The 9,340-nt window shown below is 47.1% G+C and overlaps 1 protein-coding gene across 2 annotated transcripts in view; it reads left to right on the plus strand.

Annotated features, from left to right (window-relative positions):
- Window positions 1–6,394: 6,394 nt before the first annotated feature.
- oser1 (oxidative stress responsive serine-rich 1) overlaps window positions 6,395–9,340 on the plus strand; it is a 9,015-nt gene continuing 6,069 nt past the window's right edge. Inside the window, exon 1 of one of the 2 annotated variants that reach the window (XM_069169684.1) lies at window positions 6,395–6,880. The gene's annotated coding sequence lies outside the window, so the exon portion shown is untranslated. The remainder of the gene's footprint in view (window positions 6,881–9,340) is intronic. The other variant, XM_069169685.1, reaches the window with a different exon arrangement.

Raw genomic sequence — 9,340 nt, forward strand, 5'->3', positions numbered from 1 at the left:
CTAATGAATGAGGGATTATTTTCAGATGGACCTCCAGAAAACTAATAAGAAGGAGTGACTTTAGCTAACAACACCGAGATAACTGATGGACACATTTTATTCACTTTGGATTGATGAGAGAAGTTGAATGGGAGTCTATGGAGCCGGAGGCTTTTTGGAGCCGACCTCTAGTGGCACTCGCTGGTATTGCAGCTGAAGACACTTCTGCTCCGGAACTATTTATCAGAGCTGGAAGCTACGAACTCTTTTATATAAAATCTGAGCCTCAATTGTTTAAATCAGACAAATATGACCGATTTTTGATGTGCTGTCTGTCAGGTCTCTACCAGGAAGCAGAACCATCAGATTAAATGAATCTTTTTTTTTTTTTTGTGGGTGTTTTCATTTTTCCGGATAGTGATTCCTCTGAGTTTGACCTGGAGGTCCATGTGAGGCGGTTTATGGGTTATGATGAGGATCAGGTTGTGAGGCCGTCCAGCTGCCTGTTCAAAAACAATGTGGACACGTTACATACACCTCCTGCATTGTTCCCCAAATCAGCCCAAGCTGGGGAGGATCCAGTTACACACTGGTGTGACCTGCCAAAGGAAAAGCACAATGAATGAGAACACACACACACACACACACACACACACACACACTCACACTACACACACACACACTCACTCTGGTACTCGACTACACGTCGTTCAGCCCAGTAACAACATGGAAAGAAAAAGACAGGCGGCCTGTTTGTTCTGCTGCGAGCGGTAAAACACGAGTCCAGCTGGTCTCCCGCTGGCGGTCGTTGCTGTGGCAACGCGAGTTTCCTCGTTTATAACAAAGAAAAATGCTTCGCAGGTGTGTTGGCGGGAAGGTTTTCAACTTCTTTGTCAAGTTTTTCATTCTTTGAATAAAAGGCGGGTTCACTTTGATCAAAGATTACGTTTAGAAACGTGGACATAACCGATAGCTGGAGGGCTGGTAAAGGTCGTGTTGACCGGCCAATCACAGTCAGCGACGTGAGCGAGCTCAATATACGTGATTTGCTGAAATGCATTATGGGATGCATTCATTAGCCGGCCTTACCCAGTTGTTCTAAGAATATTATCCAATGTTTCTTATAATAATATAAAAAATATATATGTCGTGTGAAACTAAAAATAGTTATCGTAACATTGTCAGAAAATTATGCTCCAAGTTTTACAAATCTAAAATGTTTTCCCTGACTTCTTGTAGTCAGACTGAACATGAATGCTCTGAGCTCCCAGGATCCTTCGGACTTGATATTTGTGTCCAGACCAAACAAGGTCGGTGAGAAACACGAAACGTTCACCGCCGACTAGCTCAAGTAACTTCTCAACATGTGGGAGACGCTGACGTCCCTCAGCTTTATCTCACGCTTTTATCAAGGTCATTCATACTTGCTGAAAACGTTATTATCACAAATTCCTTGCATACATCATAAACAACCCCATCTAAAGGCACCAGCTATCAGACGTATTACATGGAATAAATTATGGAGAGAAATGTGACGTTGGTCCGAGTTATGTCTTCGGTTGTTTCATAACAGATCTCTTTAAACTGTGATGAATCGTCGTGTGTTGTAAAGAAATAAATCTGAGTTGACACCAGCGTCTCCTGCAGAGAAGAAGTTTTGAGATGTGTTTGACAAGCCGGCGGAGGAATTAAACATTTGAGGGTTTTGTGTGCGAGTCGAGCCAAACCAGCTCCATGTGTGTTTGAAGGTACAGTAAATCCAGCGCTGCCCCGGTTCATGTCAGGGAGGGTCGGGTGGAGACTGAGCTGACTAAAGGCTGTTGGTGTGTGTGTGTGTGTGTGTGTGTGTGTGTGTGTGTGGTGTGTGTGTGGTGTGTGTGTGTGTGTGTTGTGTGTGTGTGTGTGTGTGGAGGGGGAGGGGGGGCAGAGTCTGCATACTTTACGTATGGAGTCAAAGAAATGTGATTCCCTCGTTCAGTCCGTCCTTCTCGTGGTGTAGACGTGTGAACATGTGATAATTTAACTACGTGTGTTTTATGTGTTTGTTCGTTTCCAGGTGTGTTTCTGTGCCGAGGATCGAAGCGTTGAAGTCCAGTTTACTGTTGACCAGTCGGATGTCCGTCATCTTATTTGGACTCTTTTTGACAATAATTCCCCCAAAAAACTGTCAAATGTTTTGCCGTTTGATTTTAGTTTTTTGTTTTAGACAAATATAAACAACTAAAAGTGCAACGCGACATCTTCGGTCTTGTTTGGTCTCAAAGATTTTAAATTTGCAGTGACAAAAAACGTTCATCATTGTTTGATCATCTGTTATTTTCTGTTGATTGATAATGGACTCGTTATCTCTGCTTTAAAACAGCTGTAGTTGCACCTAATGGGGAGTTTCATGTCTGATAAAACACGAACAGTAACTCCACACAGGATCTATTCATAGCACAGCGGGCCCTCTCTGCTTCCTCGTAGTCTTCATCATAATATTTGCTTCTAATAAATCTGTGGATTAAAGAGTTCGTACACTCAATTCTCCGCGTGCCGGAGAAATCCAACACTCAGCGTATCTGATTTACAGTCTTTGAAAAACCAGCTCAGATTCAGGGCTGCGTCGACGAGAAGATGTTGGAGGAGAAGATCCATCGTCATAAATATATCAAGATGCAGTTCTGCACGTGACCAGTGGGGGCAGCATTTAGAAAGTTACGAGAGTACAGACAAAACGGAGTTTCCGTTTCTTGTTGTGTAAAAGCAGAAGTTCACAGAAAGTAATGTTTCAGTGAAGACTGATGAGGCTCTGATCTGCCCCCTGGTGGACGTACTTTTTATTTATCCAGGAAGTGAACAGTGGCGCTGGTGATGCAGCAAATCTTGTGTGAATATTTATCGGTAAAAATCCGGTATATTATCACGTGTTCGTGTATTATTAAATTTAAATTTACAAACATCTTGAGTGTGTTAACTGTCACTTCATTTCCAAATATCTGGTTAATTAAATGTTTTTTTTTGCTGCAGCTTTAAACCCTAAAAAACATACATTTGTACATTTTTGGTTCACTTTTAGAAAATGTCACAAATGACTGACTTTAGTTGTTTTATAATAGTTCTTTAAATGGGAAAAGTTTAACATTTTAAACATTACCCTAACCCTAACCCTGGTTTTAAAAAGGAAGTTGGCTCGATAAACAAATCCGACACCAGCACTGCAGCCTCAAAGTCTTCCTGCAGGATTCGGATAGTTTCACACTGATTTGGCTCTCGCATCCAAAACACATCAGATATACAAGCAGAAGCATGGTGGAAGCATTTAGAGCCGGCGGCCCCCGAATCAGCGTGTCCTCTGTCCCGCCCAAACACCCCCCGGGAGGGCTGTGAACCGGCAGGGAGGTCAGAGGTCGGATACGAGGGGTGAGCGCCGGGATGGAGTCCAGGCCTCCCGCAAACCAACAAACAACGTGACGACGTGATCAATAACAGCGCTGCCACGGATTTAACCTGATTTAATGTAATAAACACAAAGTAAATATGACTTCTACTGAAACAGGCCGTTGAAGCGAGCTTTCTGTTCACTATTAATTAGGACTGCAAATAATATGCAGATTTGTTTAAGGCTTAATCCACGTAATATTCATTTAAATGATGATTAAATGATCCTTCAGTTGGTAAAAATACAGAAAACTAATCACAATTTTAAAGATGTTGAAACAGAAAATTAAACATTTTGAAAAATGAAATTAGGATATGAAATTTGTCGGTCAGATAAAAATATGTTGTAACGTCTATGAAACGAGTTCAGTAAATCAAACAACTACAAATTAATGCAAATATCTGTAAATAATAAATGTCCTTTTCTTTCCATCTTGTTAAAGATTTGATTGTTTGGTGATGTGATGGTTAACATGAGCAGGTAGAATAAGAAAAGAGCGCCACCTGCTGTCACTCCTCATGCTCCTCCTGCTGAATCGGGATTCGTTGAATCATCGAAGTCTCGTTTTTTCTCAGAAAACATGAGGAGTTTCTCGGCTACCAGCTGTTGTGTAACGAGACATTTAAAGGCTTCATGTTTACCAGTTCATCCAAGTTTCTACAATCAATTCATTAGTAAGCAAATAATGAAAATAATCATAATGTACGAAGAATTATACTTTGCAGCAAATTTGTCGCTGTTTGTTCCGAACACGTCAAAACAAAACGTTGATGATCAGAACGAAGTCGAGTCAGCTGTTTCAGAAACGTCTTCCACATTCACCTCAAACATTCAGCTCTGTTTTTATTTGTGTCTTTAACTCAGTGACAGAATCCCTCCTTTCATCTGGAGGAGGTGGAGGAGGAGGAGGAGGAGCAGGGGGAGGAGGGGGAGGAGGAGGAGGAGGGGGAGGGGGAGGAGCAGGAGGAGGAGCAGGAGGGGGAGGGGGAGGAGCAGGAGGAGGAGGAGGAGGGGGAGGAGGAGGAGGAGGGGGAGGGGGAGGAGCAGGAGGAGGAGGAGGAAGAGGAGGAGGAGGAGCAGGAGGAGGAGGAGGAGGGGGAGGAGGAGGAGGGGGAGGAGCAGGAGGAGGAGGAGGAAGAGGAGGAGGAGGAGGAAGAGGAGGAGGAGGAGCAGGAGGAGGAGGGGGAGGAGCAGGAGGAGGAGGAGGAGGGGGAGGAACAGGAGGAGGAGGAGGAAGAGGAGGAGGAGGAGGAACAGGAGGAGGAGGAGGAAGAGGAGGAGGAGGAGCAGGAGGAGGAGGAGGAGGGGGAGGAGGAGGAGGGGGAGGAGCAGGAGGAGGAGGGGGAGGAGGAGGAGGAGGGGGAGGGGGAGGAGCAGGAGGAGGAGGAGGAGGGGGAGGAGGAGGAGGAGCGGGAGGAGGAGGAGGAGGGGGAGGAGCAGGAGGAGGAGGAAGAGGAGGAGGAGGAGGGGGAGGAGGAGGAGGAGGAACAGGAGGAGGAGGAGGAAGAGGAGGAGGAGGAGCAGGAGGAGGAGGGGGAGGAGCAGGAGGGGGAGGAGGAGGGGGAGGAGGGGGAGGAGGAGGAGGAGGGGGAGGGGGAGGAGGAGGAGGAGGAACAGGAGGAGGAGGAGGGGGAGGAGGAGGAGGAGCAGGAGGAGGAGGGGGAGGAGCAGGAGGAGGAGGGGGAGGAGGAGGAGGAGCAGGAGGGGGAGGAGGAGGGGGAGGAGGGGGAGGAGGAGGAGGAGGGGGAGGAGGAGGAGGAGGAACAGGAGGAGGAGGAGGAAGAGGAGGAGGAGGAGCAGGAGGAGGAGGAGGAAGAAGAGGAGGAGGAGGGGGAGGAGGAGGAGGGGGAGGAGCAGGAGGAGGAGGAGGAACAGGAGGGGGAGGAGGAGGGGGAGGAGCAGGAGGAGGAGGAGCAGGAGGAGGAGGGGGAGGAGGAGGAGGAGGGGGAGGGGGAGGAGCAGGAGGAGGAGGAGGAAGAGGAGGAGGAGGAGCAGGAGGAGGAGGAGGAGGGGGAGGAGGGGGAGGAGGAGGAGGGGGAGGAGCAGGAGGAGGAGGAGGAAGAGGAGGAGGAGGAAGAAGAGGAGGAGGAGGGGGAGGAGGAGGAGGGGGAGGAGCAGGAGGAGGAGGAGGAACAGGAGGAGGAGGAGGAAGAGGAGGAGGAGGAGCAGGAGGAGGAGGGGGAGGAGGAGGGGGAGGAGCAGGAGGAGGAGGAGGAAGAGGAGGAGGAGGAGGAGGAGGATCTAAATCTAAATTCAGATTTTTCCTGGACGTCGGATTCACAGAATCACGTCGTCAGGTTTGTTCACCTCGAAGGAATTCCTTCAACTTTGGTTCAAACATTCCTTCGGTCCCGACGACCTCTTTGTAAACGTGATTATATTAATATTGTCTTGAGGTCATTTCTTCAAATTTGCCACAAACGTTAATTTGTTCGGATAAACTGAGTAGATTTTGAAGGGTCAAAGGTCGCAGTGACCTTAGTCCTCCCGTTCTCCTGAACGGAGTATTTAATAAAGCTTTGAGGCAAAGTCTTCAAAACTGGTGCAAACATTCATTTCAACTCACTGATGCGAGTTTGTTGGTCAAAGTTCAAAGGTCACCGAGACCTCGTGTCCATCGCAGCAATTTTGTGTCGAGTTTTATTTTGAAAACCAATTTCCTCTTGCATCATTCCCGAAGGTGAGACAACACCGCCACCTTGAGGTCAAACTACACATTACAACTGCTCTTTAAAAAAATAAATAAATAAACTCAGTTATTTTAGACTTTGATGGCTTCTGCTCTTTAACACTTAAAGTAACCTGGTTCCGGAGCAGAACCACCAGTCAGCACCGATTGAAGTCGCTCTGGATGTTTAGCCCGCTTTGGTCCGGTAAAGGTCTCCGGACTGACCGGTTCAGAGCGGGGGGGGGGGGGTCCCATATGGATGTGGTTTGGTGAACCCAGCTTTGTCTGGGTGTCGGATTATATAACAGTGACGTCACACCGCCTTCCGTTCCCGGTAAGGTGCTCGGTCCACGAACCGCCGTGATGTTGTTCCGATGGGCCGCTGCTGGACTTTAATGATGCTTGTTTATATTTTCATACTTAAATAAATCGGTTACAAACGGTAGTGACGTCACGGTGTTGTTGTTTTTTTCTTGCCCAGTGACGTCACCAGCGCTGCGTTGTTGCAGAGTCACTGCGACGGTTCAAGCTGAGGAAGGAGAACCGTTACCGTCTGCTCCGGTAGACCCCCACCCCCCGACGCTATTCACCGTATATCCGCGGCTGTTTCCGTGACAGAGCACCGGCCCACGTGCCTTACCGGAGTCACGGCTCGTGTTTTCGTGTCGGAGCAGCGTTAGCATCTCCTGCTAACAGTCTTAGCCGTCGCTAGCCTCGCTGGCTAGTCAAAATCCGAGGGCCCTGTTTCGGGGGGAATCACCCTTTATGCCCCGGACACCGCTCTCTGCACCGCGACCAGGATATCCCGAACCGTGAGTACCACCTCCTCACTTCACCACGGTTTAAAACGGTTCGGAACCGTTTGAACCACGTCCCGTAGGAGGCTAGCCAGTTAGCTTAGCCGTTGAAGTAGCATTAGCTGAGAGGGAGGGAGTGCTAACGGTGTTTACGACCAGAGGGTGGTGGTGGTGGTGGTGTTAGTGTTGGTGGTGGTGGTAGGGTTGGTGGTGATGGTGTTGGTGGTGGTGGTGGTGTTGGTGATGGTGTTAGTGTTAGTGGTGTTGTTGGTGATGGTGGTGATGGTGTTGGTGGTGGTGTTGGTGGTGATGTTAGTGGTGGTGTTGGTGGTGTTGTTGGTGGTGGTGTTGGTGGTGGTGGTAGGGTTGGTGGTGATGGTGTTGGTGTTAGTGTTGTTGGTGGTGGTGTTGGTGGTGTTAGTGTTAGTGGTGTTGTTGGTGGTGGTGTTGGTGGTGATGTTAGTGGTGGTGGTGTTGTTGGTGGTGTTGTTAGTGGTGTTAGTGGTGGTGTTGGTGGTGATGTTGGTGGTGTTAGTGGTGTTGTTAGTGGTGTTGGTGGTGATGTTGGTGGTGGTGTTGGTGGTGGTGGTGTTAGTGGTGTTGGTGGTGGTGTTGGTGGTGATGTTGGTGGTGGTGTTGGTGGTGATGTTGGTGGTGTTGTTGGTGGTATTAGTGGTGGTGGTGGTGTTGGTGGTGGTGGTGTTGGTGTTGGTGGTGGTGGTGTTGGTGGTGGTGTTGTTGGTGGTGGTGTTGTTAGTGGTGTTAGTGGTGGTGTTGGTGGTGGTGTTGGTGGTGATGTTAGTGCTGTTGGTGTTGGTGGTGGTGTTAGTGTTGGTGGTGGTGTTGTTGGTGGTGGTGGTAGGGTTGGTGGTGATGGTGTTGGTGGTGGTGGTGGTGTTGGTGGTGTTAGTGTTAGTGGTGTTGTTGGTGGTGGTGGTGTTGGTGGTGGTGTTGGTGGTGATGTTAGTGGTGGTGGTGTTGTTGGTGGTGTTGTTAGTGGTGTTAGTGGTGGTGTTGGTGGTGATGTTGGTGGTGTTGTTAGTGGTGTTGGTGGTGGTGTTAGTGGTGTTGTTAGTGGTGTTGGTGGTGGTGTTGGTGGTGATGTTAGTGGTGGTGGTGGTGGTGTTGGTGGTGTTAGTGTTAGTGGTGGTGGTGTTGGTGGTGGTGTTGGTGGTGTTGTTGGTGGTGTTAGTGGTGGTGTTGGTGTTGTTAGTGGTGTTGGTGGTGGTGTTAGTGGTGGTGGTGTTGGTGTTGTTGTTAGTGGTGTTGGTGGTGGTGTTAGTGGTGGTGTTGGTGGTGTTGTTGGTGGTGTTGTTAGTGGTGTTGGTGGTGGTGTTAGTGGTGGTGTTGGTGGTGATGTTAGTGGTGGTGGTGTTGGTGGTGTTGTTAGTGGTGGTGGTGTTGTGTCGGATAATTGTTGAAAGTATTTCCAACAGCTCCTTAAAAACTTTCATTGGCTACGTCATGTTTGGGATCATTTAAATATCGATCAGCTGTTCCTGTTTTAACTGAAGTCTCCTGTTTTAACTGAAGTCTCGTGTTTTAAATGAAGTCTCGTGTTTTAAATGAAATCTCGTGTTTTAACTGAAGTCTCGTGTTTTAACTGAAGTCTCGTGTTTTCTCGTGTTTTAAATGAAGTCTCGTGTCTTCTCGTGTTTTAACTGAAGTCTCGTGTTTTTTCGTGTTCAAATGAAGTCTCGTGTTTTAACTGAAGTCTCGTGTTTTCTGGTGTTTTAAATGAAGTCTCGTGTTTTAACTGAAGTCTCGTGTTTTCTCGTGTTTTAACTGAAGTCTCGTGTTTTAACTGAAGTCTCGTGTTTTAAATGAAGTCTCGTGTTTTCTCGTGTTTTAACCGAAGTCTCGTGTTTTCTCGTGTTTTAAATGAAGTCTCGTGTTTTCTGGTGTTTTAACTGAAGTCTCGTGTTTTAAATGAAGTCTCGTGTTTTTTAGTGTTTAAATGAAGTCTCGTGTTTTCTCGTGTTTAAATGAAGTCTCGTGTTTTAAATGAAGTCTCGTGTTTTAAATGAAGTCTCGTGTTTTCTGATGTTTTAACTGAAGTCTCGTGTTTTTTCGTGTTTAAATGAAGTCTCGTGTTTTCTCGTGTTTAAATAAAGTCTCGTGTTTTAACTGAAGTCTCGTGTTTTAAATGAAATCTCGTGTTTTCTCGTGTTTTAAATGAAGTCTCGTGTTTTAAATGAAGTCTCGTGTTTTCTCGTGTTCAAATGAAGTCTCGTGTTTTAAATGAAGTCTCGTGTTTTCGTGTTTAAATGAAGTCTCGTGTTTTAACTGAAGTCTCGTGTTTTCTCGTGTTTAAATGAAGTCTCGTGTTTTAACTGAAGTCTCGTGTTTTCTCGTGTTTTAAATGAAGTCTCGTGTTTTAAATGAAGTCTCTTGTTTTCTCGTGTTTAAATGAAGTCTCGTATTTTCTCGTGTTTTAACTGAAGTCTCGTGTTTTAACTGAAGTCTCGTGTTTTT

This window comes from Embiotoca jacksoni, unplaced genomic scaffold (assembly GCF_022577435.1).
Source record: "Embiotoca jacksoni isolate LCO1_2020_lvr unplaced genomic scaffold, fEmbJac1.0.p SCAF_46, whole genome shotgun sequence".
In the NCBI taxonomy this organism is placed as follows: Eukaryota; Metazoa; Chordata; class Actinopteri; family Embiotocidae; genus Embiotoca; species Embiotoca jacksoni.